Here is a 15,867-nt window from a genome sequence, read left to right as displayed (position 1 = left end):
TATTTTTTATAACTCTAGCAAGGGCTTGAGTAGTCACTTTATATAATTCTTTATATTTAAAAAATAAATACTAGTAATGCTTCAAAAAATTAAAGCAAGCATCACCGATTTTATGGCGGTAGTGAGAGACAGGGAAGAAGCAAGTAAAAATGATACAATTTACTAAGTCTCAATTTTGATCAGAGAAACGAAGCCAGGCAGCAAGATGTGTCAATTTATGTAACCATTTCAATCACTGTCAAACCTATCTTGAAGGCCCTGTCAATTTTATAACAAAACATGCTCTCTGAGTCAATATTTTCTTAATGCTTCAACTTATCAAACATCTTCTAACTTTCATCACTTTATAACATTTTGAAATTTCCCTTTTCTTTTGACTAAGACGTACTGATGTTTTGGTGGCGGAACTTGCCAGCTTCCGAAATGTGTGTCCCAGTCTGAAATTCCTCTACCTCTGTTCTGTTCTAACCGATTACCTGATGTTCTTTGCAAATACTAATTATAAATATCATTAGCTTTAGTGACCTTCAGCTTCTAATGTTTAAGAAATGGATCATTAACTCAAAAAATTTCCTAAAAAGCTTAGTTCTACACACTTGTCCTTCATTTAACTCCCAGCCTGCAAAGTAGAAGAAACAGAAGCTGTTCTAAGTGATATCTTGGACCAGAAAAAAGAATCAGCTTGCCAGCAGAGTATATTTAAAAGAATGATTAATCTCTTTGAATTTGATAGTCTCAAAACATTTTGACACTAACTAGAAGTTTTAATGATCACTGTAATTCAGCTGATGGATTAATAAATAAAACTCCAGAACTTCTTTATAACATTTAATACTGTGATTACTACAGTTAAGGTTACAGAGAACAAGGAAGCACTTCCTTAGGACCTGTATAGCCTGCTCTCAGTAATCCGGGTGGGAGACTGTGCATAATGATTTCTAGCAAACAAGTAACCAGGAAAGTTGTCTTATTTGCTAGTAGCCCTTGGTCCTGTCTTATAGGTGAGGTGCCTCAAAGTTCTCCCAAATGATCCTTCTACCAAGAGCTCGCTCTATAAATTTTAGCTCCTTGCAGAGGAAGTTAAAAAACACAAGCATTAACAATTAACAATGTATAAAATCTTTTAAACTCCACTGGAAATATGAGGACTTAACAATATTAGTTTTGGTACAGTAATGTATAATGATGTGGTCAATCATTTTGGGAGTAAAGTCCAAGACGTTTCTCTAAGGTGGAAGTTTCCTCCATGAGGCCCTGTGGTTTAAGATGTTATGACTGAGTTCACCTTTCTCAAGTAAAAGGTGAGGTTATAATTTTGATTTGCATTTCTCTGATAATTAGTGATGCTGAGCATCTTTTCATGTGCCTACTGGCCATCTGTATGACTTCTTTGGAGAAATGTCTATTAAGGCCTTCTGCCCATTTTTCAATTGGATTGTTTGTTTTTTTTATTGTTGAGTTGTATGAGCTGTTTGTATATTTTGGAGATTAAGCCCTTGTCGGTTACATCATTTGCAAATATTTTCTCCCACTCCGTAGGTTGTCTTTTCATGTGTGTGTGTGTTTTTTTAATGGTTTCCTTTGTTGTGCAAAAGCTTATAAGTTTCAAATCAAAAATACAATGAGGTACCACCTCACACTGGTCAGAATGGCCATCATTAAAAAGTCTACAAATAACAAATGCTGGAGAGGTTGTGGAGAAAAGGGAACCCTCCTACACTGTTGGTGGGAATTTAAGTTGGTGCAGTCACTATGGAAAATAGTTTGAATGCTCCTCAGAAAACTAAAAACAGAATTACCATACGATCCAGCAACCCCACTCCTGGGCATATACCTGGACAAAACTATAATTCAAAAAGATACATGCACCCCTATGTTCATAGCAGCACTATTCACAATAGCCAAAACATGGAAACAGCCTAAATGTCCATGGACAGATGAATGGATAAAGAAGATGTGGTACATATATACAATGGAATAGTACTCAGCCATAGAAAGAACAAAGATCACCATTTGCAGCAACATGGATGCAACTAGAGATTATCATACTAAGTGAAGTAAGTCAGAAAGAGAAAGACAAATATCATATGATATCACTTATATGTGGAATCTAAAATATGGCACAAATGAAACTATCTATGAAACAGAAACAGACTTACAGACATAGAGATCAGACTTGTGGCTGCCAGGGGGAAGGGGGGAAGTGGGGAAGGGAGAGGGAGGGACTGGGAATTTGGTGTTGGTAGATGCAAACTATCACATTTAGAATGGATAAACAACAAGATCTTACTGTATAGCACAGGGAACTATATCCAGTCTTCTGGGATAAGCATGATGGAACAGAATACAAAAAAATGAGTGTATATACGTGTATAACTGAGTCGCTTTGCTGTACAGCAGAGATTGGCATAACACTGTAAATCAGCTATACTTCAATTTAAAAAAAAGTGAGGTTATAAGACCAAATAACATTTATTCAATTTAACTAGTACCTCAGCAACTCTCTGGTAATGTTAGACAACTCTAAGAGTATCAGGTAGCCATTAGGAATTTAGTCATTATTATTTTGACAGCTTCAGGTACAGTTCAGGTAAAACAGACAAAACAAAAATACTGTATCTGAATGGAGAATTGCATTTTTGGAAAGTAGAATTACACCCTGCGGTGTAGAAATATAGCCCCCCAGCAAACACTAGTACCAAGAAGAGAGAGAGAACTCAGATGAAGAAAATGTTCATAAGAACTCATGTAGAAATAGCATAGAAACAAACAAAAAAAAAATTTGAGACTATAAATACCAGATTTACTGTTACTGGAATCCTTGTTGGAAAACTCATTCTAAGCTAAAACATAAAAATGATGGTTGAGCATTTTTAGGGTTATAAAAGGCTTAAAAATTAAATTGCTAGGCATGGAATGTAGAATAATTTCATTTAGTTTTTAATTTCTCCTACATAGGTGGTCCTCAGATACAGAGGGTTTTGGAATAAACAGAGCAATGGGCTGTTGCTAAAGTCAGAGAGGTTTTTATTTTCATGCAGTTTTACTTCCATTTGGATTAGTTTAAACACATGGAGACAACAAAACTATGTTCGATTTGACCATTTATAGTTAGGTTCATAAAAGGAATGAAATTTCAAAGTAATTTTTTTTATAGAAAATCTGTTATGTTTAATGTTTAACAGGGATAGGATATAACACTCTCTAGCCCTACCCAATTACCAGTGCTGAGGCTCTCCTTTCTCACAATTATTACCTCTCTGGGTGTTGAAGACCCGCATCTGCTAATTCAGGAGGCCTGCAAATGTCATTCCATATAGGGCTCAGCAAATCCTTGGGTCATTGCTAGGATTATTTAAGCTGGAAGTTCCATGGGTAATGGATATGTATCTGTAGATGGAAGGCCTGCCCCAACACTAGAGGCATCCTGCTCTGTCCAGGTGATGAGCTATCTCTACATGTTGACTGGACTTCCACAGGACTCCCTGCTGCTGGCCAGTCAGGGTAACGGACAGTCTCCCCATGAGGACACCATTCCTCTCCACATGGTTCTTTATCCTTCAGGTTGGCCCCTCTCATTCCCACTCACTGACTTGCTTTAAGGGTGTGTCCCTCTCAGCTCCCTGTTCCCATCTCCCTCTGTCCTCCTCCTTAGTCCAGATAAACCTGTATTCTCTGGGTATATGTATGCACAGGAAGTGGTCTATTTCTCCACTATTCTTTATTCTATTTAACTGTTATAGCATAAACTCCGTGCCCAGCTTTTTCAGGCCTCCCTTCTATATTGACTACTTGCTCTTTTTATTTTTACTATAAAAAATCCTACTTCTGTTTCAGGCAATATGGGTACCTTTGACTCACTGGTGGAAAGATCTCATAGAAGGAAGTAGGAAAAACCAAACACAAAAATTATTATTTTAGGATGCCTCACTGAAAATGGTAATATCCATGCTGTTGATATTTCATACACAGACAAGCCTTAATCTGGAATGTGAATCTAAAGTCAGCACATAAATTGAACATAAGAAGTGAGCATTGTGTATAGACCATCTCTTTCTTTATAGATATATACATATATGTGTATATATATATATATATATATACATATACATACATGCGTATTCCCTTCCCCCCACACACACATCTGCGTCTATTTCCTAAAAGTCTCAGTCTCTCTTTTCATAATTTCAAACTCTTGAAGGGAAATCTGATCTAACTTCTGTTTTTAAGCCGGACTATAGAAGTCTTATTTGCTGCCAGCTGTGGGCAAGTCACCTTGGATCAGATTCCCAACCTGGTTCAATTAAATTGTGGAGCCACATGGTATAAAATGTGGCCACATCAAGAGGGACTGTGGACCTGGCAAAAATCAACATTTCTGGCATAATGTGTCTTACACGTACCTATATCTTTATATTCCAACTATTTTCCAGACCAATCTAAGACCTTGTCTCTCCCCTTGATTATTACCATAGCCTATTAATTTGTCTTTCTGTTTTCAGTCTTAGTCTGCTTTGGCATCCAGCACCTCACCTTAACATTTTATCTTTCTAAACTCTATGCTGCTTCTGTTTTTTTCAGCCTAAACATTCAACTGTGGTTCACCATTGCCTATATTCCCAAACTGTGTTCTAGAGGATGCATATAGGGTTCTACACACACAGTAAGTATTCTGTCTTTAAATAAGATTGGTAAATAGTGATTTAACTAATTCTCACCGGTTTATTTTCCCAGGATTCCTCAGAGGTGTTAATATGCTGATATGTATTGTAACACTTTCAGAGGGCAATATAAGATGCAGTATTCCCCAAACTTATTTAAATAAACTTTTTTTTACGGATCATTAAATCTGTATGGAATATCCTTTGGCGATACACTGGCCAACAGCATAAAATAAAATTTATTACCTGGTATATTTAGGTCCTGTACAATCTATACTCTCAAACTTATATCCCATATATGAATTTTCTGTTTAGCTATATAAAATGACATTTTAACCCATTGCTTTGATCTTATTATTAATATGTTTTACTTCATCATACATTTCTTGGCTTAATGGGCCAAAAATAAAATTGCTGTAACATTTCTATTTCTGTCTCTCATCTCTCTTCCTGTGTTTCTTCTCATTCTAGATCTCTTCCTTTGTCCTATACTCCCACTCTATTTCTCTTCCCCTTTCCATCATCTTGTTCTATTGCTTTTCTTCTTTTCTACCACTCTCACAAAATTGGTCACATTTTTTTCATTTAACTAATGAACAAAAATTTTAATGGATGGTAAATCCATGATCTATAAAATTTTGTATAGATAAAAAAAATTCATCAATTAAACCTTTCTTATAAACTTAAAAATACAGTCCCAGTTAAAATATTTCAAATAATAAAAATATTAAAGGGAAATATTTTAACTACTATAAGAATATTGATCAAAAATTTAATTGACTTAGAAAAGATCACTTAGGAAAATTTTTTAATGAGAATCAATATTTTCATAATCATGATTAACATGCTTGTATTTAGGATATCCTTTAAGTCAAAATATGTTCAGGGCCAAAAGAGCAATCCTAAGTGAAGGGTGGAAATATCAAGAGGAAGAAAAGCTTTTCCCCATTTATTCACTCTCATTCTTATTAACTCACTAGTGTGTGGACATAACCTGTTCACATGGTAGAGATATTTTCCTTCCATTTTGCACTCATCACACTAAGTGTCCTTCCTCCTCCTTTCCATTGTTCCAATTTCTATCCACTTCTCAAGAGCGCCTTCTTGTGAAACTTTCTGTGATTACCTTAGTCTACCTTAAAATCCTTAAAAAGTAATTATGTCAATGGGAAATTTTGATCAATGACATATGTTCAACAGCTTGTCCTGAGAGCACTGTATATATACTATATATATAGTATATATATACACATACACTGTATGTATATATATATATATATATATATATATATATACATACAGTGTATGTGTTTCAATTGTGTCTAGCCACTGCTACAGGCTGTTAGAGAGATAATACACCAGGATTTGACTATACCAATAAAAAAGTAAAAGTAGTAAGAGAATAGGACAGTTGACACATAATTTTCAGTGTGACGTTTTGACCTAAAATAATCATTGGCTAGTTGAAATAATGGTCAAAGTTAATTCTGTTAGAGCAAAGAGAATTCTTCAATCAACAGGCAAGTTTTATGCAATTTTTAATAGACTAATTAGAAGAAATAAATGTCACAAAATGTTCATTACCTTTTAAAGATGATATCAAATTCTTAATTTGAATTCCAAGAAGCATAAGAAGCATGACAAGTGTGAGTTTAATTAGGTTAAGTTGATAAATTGCACCTTGAAAATAAAGATTATATACCACCCAAATGAATCCTTTCACATAAGTTTAAAATTTATTAGTAAGTGAGGCATTCAGAGACTAATTATAAAAGTTGTTAGGTTATGAATATAAAAGGAAGGAAAAATAGAAAATTCATATATCTTGTCAAAGACATTTTAATTCCTCTTTTGTCCCCAGTATCTGGAGCAAATGAAAAGGCCACAAAACTTCAGGAGAGTGTTTATTAATGTATTAGTGTTATCTACTTTTTTATTTCATCTACTGGAAATTGCCATCTTGTCTTCCAAAATACTTTTCCCTTCCAAGTTAGAGAGCTGTTTAGTCCCTCCAGAAAAGACTTTTTGTTAAATGTGTATTTTTTAGCTCTCTTCTTTATTAAGTTCTATGTTGATTGAGTATTGATAATAAAATGAGAGTCAGAAAGAAAAATCTTTAGTGCATTTTTTCTATTTGTTAAAGAAATTATTATTTATATGTTGAACATTTATCTCTATTTCTTATATTGAAAACACAAAAAGCAAAGCATTTTTCATAACTTCAATTTGCTTGAGAAAAAGAAATCAGGTTTTAAAAAGTAGGAGGTTCCTTAAAAAATGAAAAGTAGAATTACCATATGATCCAGCAATCCCACTACTGGGCATATACCCAGAGAAAATCATAATTCAAAAAGACACATGCACCCCAATGTTCATTGCAGCACTATTTACAATAGCCAGGTCATGGAAGCAACCTAAATGCCCATCGACAGACTAATGGATAAAGAAGTTGTGGTACATATATACAATGGAATATTACTCAGCCATAAAAAGGAACATAATTGAGTCATTTGTTGAGACGTGGATGGATCTAGAGACTGTCATACAGAGTGAAGTAAATCAGAAAGAGAAAAACAAATATTGTATATTAATGCATGTACGTGGAACCTAGAAAAATGGTACAGATGAACCGGTTTGCAGGGCAGAAGTTGAGACACAGATGTAGAGAACAAGCGTATGGACACTAAGGGGGGAAAACTGCGGGGGGGTGGGGATGGTGGTGTGCTGAATTGGGCGATTGGGATTGACATGTATACACTGATGTGTGTAAAATTGATGACTAATAAGAACCTGCAGTATAAACAAACAAACAAACAAAAACAACAAATACTAAACTTTCTTTGGGTTATTTGTGTGGAAATATGTTAATATAAATGTTTCAGACATTACATAAAAAAAAGTATTATTTTTGCCTTTCAAATTAATTTACTTCCGAATGACATTCCAACAAAAAGCTATGGCCATGGTACTCATACCATTGCAAATTTATACTCCCTTTTTAAAGGAAACGGTCAAATTTAACTCCTCTTCTGCTTATCTGCTAAGTGTCCTACTGTGTCAGATAGATGTCTTGACAGATTTTCCTTAATAGTCCAAGGTCATCATTGACCCCTTTGACAGTGTAAACCTCTATAGAAAATGGCCCAATTTTCTATGGGCAGGAAACAGGCTGGAAAAACTACCCAGCTACAAACAGGGTCATATCTTATAGAAAAGGAAGGATGACTCAGAGGGGGTAACCAAAAACCTCAGAGAATCATTTCTTGGGATACAGATTATATCCTAATCAAGTATCTGACATTCCCTGTCTAGCCGGAGTTCAGAAGTACAATGAACCAGTGACTGTTCTGTGCTTACCATTCCTTCCTTTTCTTGTATGGGAGTGTCTGTTTTGGTTATTCTTTCTCTGTTTCTGCATGTTATGTTGGGTGTGTGTGTGTAGGAACAGATTCATAGAACTACGCATACCCAAGGATTTAGAGGAGTCATAGCCAAGGAAACTAATCTGAGATTCATCATCCGCACTGGACCTCACTTAGATAATGAAAACCTGGGTCTCAACCCTGACCCTCCAACTGAACATGAAGAGACTAACCATTAACTTTCTGAACCTCAGTTTCTTCATCTGTAAATAAGAGGAATTAAACCCGATCATTTCTGAGTTTATTTCTCATTCTTTTTATGATTATATCACCTGCAATTTTTCATTACTTGTATCACTTTATCATCTCAGCTGAATCAAGGGTTACTACATTATCTTACTGAATGCTATATACATGTGATGGGTCTTTTTGAGCAGCAGATTCCCTGAGAGCAACAATCATATCCTCTCTGTGCTCTCTAAAATCTCCACAGAGCTTATTTTAGAGCCAAGTATTCATGAGATACTTAATAAATATTAAATGACAAACATGACCATGTTAATCTGTGGTGTCCTAGGCTGACTGCACTATTGCTGCTGACATTTCTTTTGCTTATTAAAACCATTAACAACATGAGTGTGTGTTCTTTGTTACTGTAACATGACAGGTGAGGGAGCTTACAGCAGTGACCTAGTTCTGGGCTTCTCAAGTGACTAGAAATTGACTTCTAACTTCATGATGGAATTCAAGAATAATTTACACAGTATGAACTGAGATATTTTTCATCAGGGCACTGCCACAGAATATTTTGTCTTTGTGGGTTATTTGGGATATATTTTGACAAGATGATTTTTGTTTCAAAGTGACACCTTAATAAAGAATAAAAAGACCTTTGATCAGCCAAATGAGATACCTAAATAAGAGACCTAAAAGTTAGGTTTCATAGTTGAGGAAGGCTTGGTGAACTATTTGGAGTGAACCTGTGCTATGATGCATATTTGAGAACTGTGCCTTTTCGTTATTCACAATTCCACTAAATGAAGCCAGAACCTTTCTAAAGTCATTTAAAATAGAACTACTCTCTTAATAACTACTTTATTTCAACTTGAAGCTTCTAGGTAGATTAAAATAAATGATAAAAAGCTACAAAAGTCTCAAATTCCTTGTTGAAATCCTTCTGACCTCTTCAAGTATCTTCTAAAGGATGCTACTGCCTGTGTCTTGGCCCTTTGACCTATACTTACTATTTAGCGGTTTGCATATTGAGTTTGCTAATCAAAGAAAAACCAACTCTTGAGACTCCATAAAATTATGCCTAGAAAAAGAACCACAGGAACCATTCACAATGGAACCAGTTTTTCCCCAGTAGGTATCACAGAAACTGTGATTATATGGAATAAAATGGATTTATTTATTTTCTAGTTAATATAATCAATATAATCAGCTAAAGGGAGCAAATCTGACATTCTATCAGATGCTTTTCCTGATTTTGCTATTAAGTGAATTATGTACACCTAGTGTCATTTTTTTTTGCAATATGAAAAGAAGTGCCCAGTTTAATCCAAAATCCATTAGAATAAGCTTATCTCTTTCTCTCTCACTCTCGCTCTCTCTCACACACACACACACACTCACGTGTGCGCACACACACACACATTCTCACTTATATATAATTAGGGTATAAAGGGATTTTGAGACCCAGAGCAAAGTCATTTCTTACTGACAAAAAGGACTACTTTGCCAGCGTTATTACTTTCATCATTATCATCGGTCATTTGGAAATTTATAGGGGAAAAAGGAAGGGCTTTTCTTGACACACCTTGATTCTTTGTTTTCAGAGCATTCCTTCAGCCATTGCAATTAAAATGAATTTCATGGTAATGCTTAAATGAAAGATTCAATCTTTTGTGGTCCATTGAATTTGCGATACTTATGATGGGAAGGACAGTAATCTTATAAAGCTGAATCCTCTGCATCTTATCTGACTCAGCAGACTTCTACTAGATTGCTGAGCCGAAGAAAGTGAGGCTGGTCATATTGGCCAGAGAATTGCCTCTTGCCCTAAAGACTGTATATGGAAATGCCCCTGGTGAAGTTTATCCTTAAACTCTGTGACTTTAGAGATGCCACAGGAAGGAATGATGTGCTGGTGATGGCCCTGACCTCTGGTAGGAATCTATGTCAGCCTGATGAATATCTTTTTTGTGATAATTATCCTGAGGCTTTCTGAATGTATGTAAATTTCCTTTGTAATGTTAAAGAGCTTATGGGAGCCACAGGGTCTGTTGTCTCTGTTATTTTGACTACTCCCAGTCCAGCAGGCTGGGAAGCACGAGTGTGCCATGCTGGCAGCCTGGCAGGAGTCATGCCCAGGATGTTCCTGCCATGGCTTGGATTTCTTCCTTGCCAGATGGTTAAGTAAAAGAAGGAAGTCAAGTCATGCTCAGAACTCTTTCATCTGAAGATTGTTCTAAGCAGGTGATGATTTTCACTTAATACTCAGAAGTTAATATCAGTAAGAGCATCTTTTTCCAAAACAACATTGAATAACATGTATATTTTTGGTTGAATTTGTAATAATAATACATTTCTGCTAATGCTTCTGGCCTTTAATCCAAGAAGGTCAAGAAATTCAGCATTTTCCGTAGGACACAGACCTGTTCTTTTCTGGTCGTTTACTCTAAACCATTTCATTTGCTGATAGTAAGATTAGTTTACAGAAAGTTTTCTGAGAATGTTCATGTTTAATTTCTTAGTTTTTAACTTCAGAATGTCCCCGTATCTACTGATGGATGGGATGATACATAATATTACTAGATTAGCAGTAGGGGGATGATTCATATGAGGTTTGAATGCTGTTTAAATCCGGAGGAAAACATTATTTTATTTGGATTTACATTTTCTAAAATATTCTTTAATTTTTTTTTTTAAACTACCTCACTGTCCTCTAGTTAATACACAACAAATCGTGGGTTTTGGAGTCATAACAACCTGGGTTTAGGCACTGGTCCCGTCACTGAACCATCTTGTGATTTTAGGTAAATTATACTGCGTAGCAGTCAACCAAGAAATGCTGGCTTCCTTTCTTGATCTTTCCTGTTTTGCCTTTAACATTATTTATTTGCCAGGAGAAACACAGCTCTTTCTATTCATTTTAAAGTCCACTTTCTCATGCATATAAAATAATACACCTGCTATCCAGGTGTTCTAAAATACATATGAGAGTTATATTACACAAATGTAACTGGAATAGATAGATAGATAGTTGGGTGGACAGATAGACAGATGGACACTCCATTTCCAGAGCTGTATTTCTCAATCAGCAGCAGTAGTGTCTCTGGAGACATGTGCAAATGTGTGAAAATGTTTTGGGTTATAATGATGATAGAGGAGTATTTCTGGCATTTAGTAGGTGAGACCAGAGATACTAAAATCTTGCAATGTATGGGTCAGTCCCATACATTGAAGAACTATTCTAATATCAACAGCATGTTTGATAAACATTACTCCAGAGGAAACTCTGGAAGAAGAAGAGCATTAATTATAATACCTCTTCCTATCACTTGTTTCTACCACAGTCTCTCACAGAGATGAGAGTTGATCCTGAAGTGCTCTCTTTCTCTATTGCTAACTACAAAATCTTTCTCTTGACAGTCATAGGCTTTTGTTTCCTTTTTCCCTTCCCATCTTACTCATTTATTATGTTTCTACCTAGCTTGTTTAGTTTCTTGCATTTTCTCTGAATTTTCCCTTTTACCTCTAAGAGACTTCCAGAGATAGCTCAACAAGCAAGAACTTTCTGTTCTAGGAAGTTAGAAGGAGGAAGAGGGGAGAATTTGAGAACTCATCCATTAATGATATTTATTCCTATTCCACATGTAGAGGTGGTATTGCTGCTGCTGCCAGCAGCACCTGAAGTCCCAGGGAGGAGAGTGAAAGCAACAGTGTGGAAGGGCGGAGGTGGAGGCAGGTTGCCACTCCTGTCAGTCAACACTTTTATGTGCATATTCACTAAGGCACAAGGACACCAATATTGATAGTAACCATTTCCTGAAGCTGACTTTGTAGGTAGACACTTTAGGTGGGAAGTGGCATCAGGAATCTGTGCATCTGTCTCTCTTCTGAATTGGGATTGTATATAGATGTATTATATATATGTATTTTATATATGTATATATATATTTTGTAAATTAGAATTTTATATATATGCTGATTACCTGTGTATGTGTATATATATATAAATATGATTCTCTTTTCCATGTCAATATTGTCTTTAACTGTAAATGTCTGTTGGTATATATGTATGTAAAATATTATTTATATTCAAGTCTAAAATATTTGATACAATAGGAATATATATTTATAACAATAAAATTTCTCCCTGAATATGAATAAGCTCATAACAGTGTTACAAACTATTGAAGAATTTTTATTATATAAGGAGAGAGAAAGTCAATAGTAGAAGAAGAGACATGAGAACATATATCCTAATTCATAACAGGAATCTTTGCAATTGCATATCTCAGTATGGTACTTATATGAGTCTCTGAACCTACACATTGACCAAATAAGAATTTTGTATTTCAAGAGAATTACAAAAGGAAGCAAATATCACATTTTGATCTATGTTATCTATCTTCAACTATGAAGGCAAATTATAACTTGAATTATAAATTAACTTGAAGGAAGGCATACATCATCTATGTTAGGGCAAGTTCAAAAAGTAAGACACACCACCCAAACATCCATATCTTTTGCTTAAAAACTTTTTATGGCTCATAAATTCAACCTTAATAATCATAACTTATATTTAGAAAGACAACAAATTTTGCTTCAAGTACAGAGAAGTTAGAATACCCTATCATAAGAAATGTCATAAATATACCACACTCTTATTTTATTTTTGTTCCTTATGCTTTCTTGTAAGAATAATTCAAATAGAAAGAGAATAGAAATGGTATTAATAGAAAGAAAAATCCATGGGGAATGAAGCAACTCTATTAAATACTGGAAAAACTATATGGCATCTTAGGTTTTAAATTTATTGTTTTCACTGAACTATATTTCCGAGGTGGGAAAAAAGTGCCTCTAGTTTGCTAAAAGCTAACATTGAAATTTCACTTTAAAGGGAATGCTTGTGAGAGCCCATTGGGATATTGCTGTACTTAGATTGCCAGTGTTCACATGCAGCTGTTGGTTAAAAGAGAATAATAGGAATTCTGTATTAAGAAAAAGCTTACTATAGGCAGGTCAAGAATAATACTCAACTGAATAATTTGAAACCATAGGTATTTTAAATTGTTCTTTTGGTGAGTGGGGATCTCTAGACCATTTATTCTACCTAGCCATCATGCCTTCATCAAGACTGCATTGCTAAAGAATATAGCAGTTAAATATTCCATAATCTTATTTCTTTGGCAGAACTTTCTGCATGAAGTTGACATAATACAAACATTCATTCCATGATGGTGAACTTCTTTATAATATTTTGTTGGCATTATATATGATAATTCTGTTATCTCCCTCATTAACAAGTCCAAGAGTATCACAGTATTGCAGCCTCATGACATTGTTGAATGGAAAATTATTTTAAAACTTTACTAACAATTGGAAAGAGTATGGTTCCGATAGATTGGACTGAGTACCTGATCATCCTGGGAAGAGCACTGGTTGAGGAATTATTACACTCGACTTTGAGGCCAGGTTTAAGCTTTGTGCAAGTCATTGAACTCCTGTTGTTTCCTCATTTCTGAAATGAAGACGATACATTACCATCCTACCGACTTTAAAAGATAGTTGTGAACAGTATTTAGCAAGTTTTTGTGCATGAAACCACCACCCCTACCCCAGAGGAAGTTAATTACCCTGATCATTCTGTAGTACCTTGCAAATCAATCTGTTATTGCACTTGAATAATAAAAGGGAATTGTTTATTTACCTGTCAATTCTTTATTAATCTGTGAGGTTATTGAGATAAATGACCCAGGTTTCATTCATCTTTTTATCCCTAGCATCTGGTGTAAAGTCTGATACAAAGTGGGCATTCAGAAAATTTATTCCTTGAATAAATAAAACACTTTACACACTGTAAAGAGTGTATATTAATGGTACTCAAAATTGTGTCATCTCCATGCCACCTTTTCTGATTGCATTGTGTTTTTCTCTTTGCCTATGTTATTACCTGGTTTCAATTTTTTCTTTGAAATATGTTTTAATACTAACGTAAATCTTTATTTGTCTGTGTCGCATAGAAACGAAGTGATCTGGTTAGACAAATATCCCTTTTTAACTGATGTTGACATAGCTGTAACTTTAAAGAATTAATTTCTAATAAGAAATATATAGTAAAAACACTTATATATATATATATATATATATATATACAAAATTAGTTAATTTTTTCTTTTCTGACTCATAAAGCATTTCAATATCATAGAATGTTTTGGGCCAAGGAAATGAGAAGGCAGGGAAGAAGAAAAAAGAAAGAAAGGGTCAAGGAGAAAATTTAACATTGTTTTCTAGCCCTATATGTACTTACAGAGAGTGTGTTATCTTCAGTTTTATAGAAGAGATTCAGAAAGATTAGATAACTTGCTCAAGGTCACACATCTGATTGGTAGCAGAACTACCCAAGTATGTCTACTTCAAAAATCTTATATTCTTTCCATTAAACCATTTTATAGTACTCCAAAAATCCATTTACTTGGTACAAGAATTTAAATTCTGCTGAAATAATTATTATAATGAGTTAAGCCAAAAACATATATTCTCCTTCAACCATACATTTTAATAATAAGTACTTGAGGAAAACTATGTTGTAGCCAAAACCTCTTTCACTCTGTTCCTGTGTTAGGTAGAGCACACATCTCATTCTAAAACTAATGAGCCATTAGTAGCTTTATCTGCCTTAACAGATTTTATTCTGTAGTTTTCTCTTGCCCTTTTTGTCAAAAGAAGTAACTGATACTTGAGTGTCAAATTAACATAACAACTTCAAGCCCTTGATTTTTCAGCCCTAGTTTTATGAGTCCAGTACAGTTTTGGGATTCACAATCAATTTCTTGGGCAGTTAAAGTTTACAGAATATTCTGTTTATATGATTTTTTAAACTGAATTAAATTGTATTCTTTAAACCAATTTCATCTGAAAGAAAAATTTACAGGCTGACGGATATGGATTCATGGATTTCCCTTCCTTCCCACCAAATAATTATAAATATTCCCTCATAAATAATTTAAGAGATTTCCTTGGAAAATGCTAACATTTGAGGAAATAACCTCTGAAATGAATACTCCAAAACATAGTGATTTTATTTTAATTAATACAATTTATAAATCCCAAACTTCTGTTTTACTGAGGGACTTTTCAGAAACTTGATGTGCAATGTGGTCCTTTAGCAGAAGCATTTAGATGATATATATTTCCAAACTATTTATTATTATTATTATTATCAGTTGTAATAGTAATAATAACACAGATACTATCAAATTCTGAATAACAGCTTTAGAAATGTTGGCATAACTATGTAACTTGAAGTGTGAGCATGTGTGTGTAAGCACACACACACACACACACACACACACACCAGTAAACAAACAAAAAACCTCCCCTGTGAGATAAGTTAATCTATCTTTATGATAAAATGCCAAAATAAGATTGTAATTATAATAGTGAAGAACAAATCTGACACCATATCAGGTCTGTTTCTTTTACTTTAACCTTCGTATTCTGTTGATTTTGCTACACGTTAATCACTAAAGGGATGTTGCTTACAGCTTAAAGTATGCATAATGGCCCATCTTCTGGAACCCTACCTTCCATGCCTGAGTGTTAAGCTAAAGTAC

This window comes from Phocoena phocoena, chromosome 3 (genome assembly GCF_963924675.1).
Source record: "Phocoena phocoena chromosome 3, mPhoPho1.1, whole genome shotgun sequence".
Lineage (NCBI taxonomy): Eukaryota > Metazoa > Chordata > Mammalia > Artiodactyla > Phocoenidae > Phocoena > Phocoena phocoena.
The sequence above is the reverse complement of the archived record's forward strand: the minus strand, read 5'-3'. Positions refer to the sequence as shown.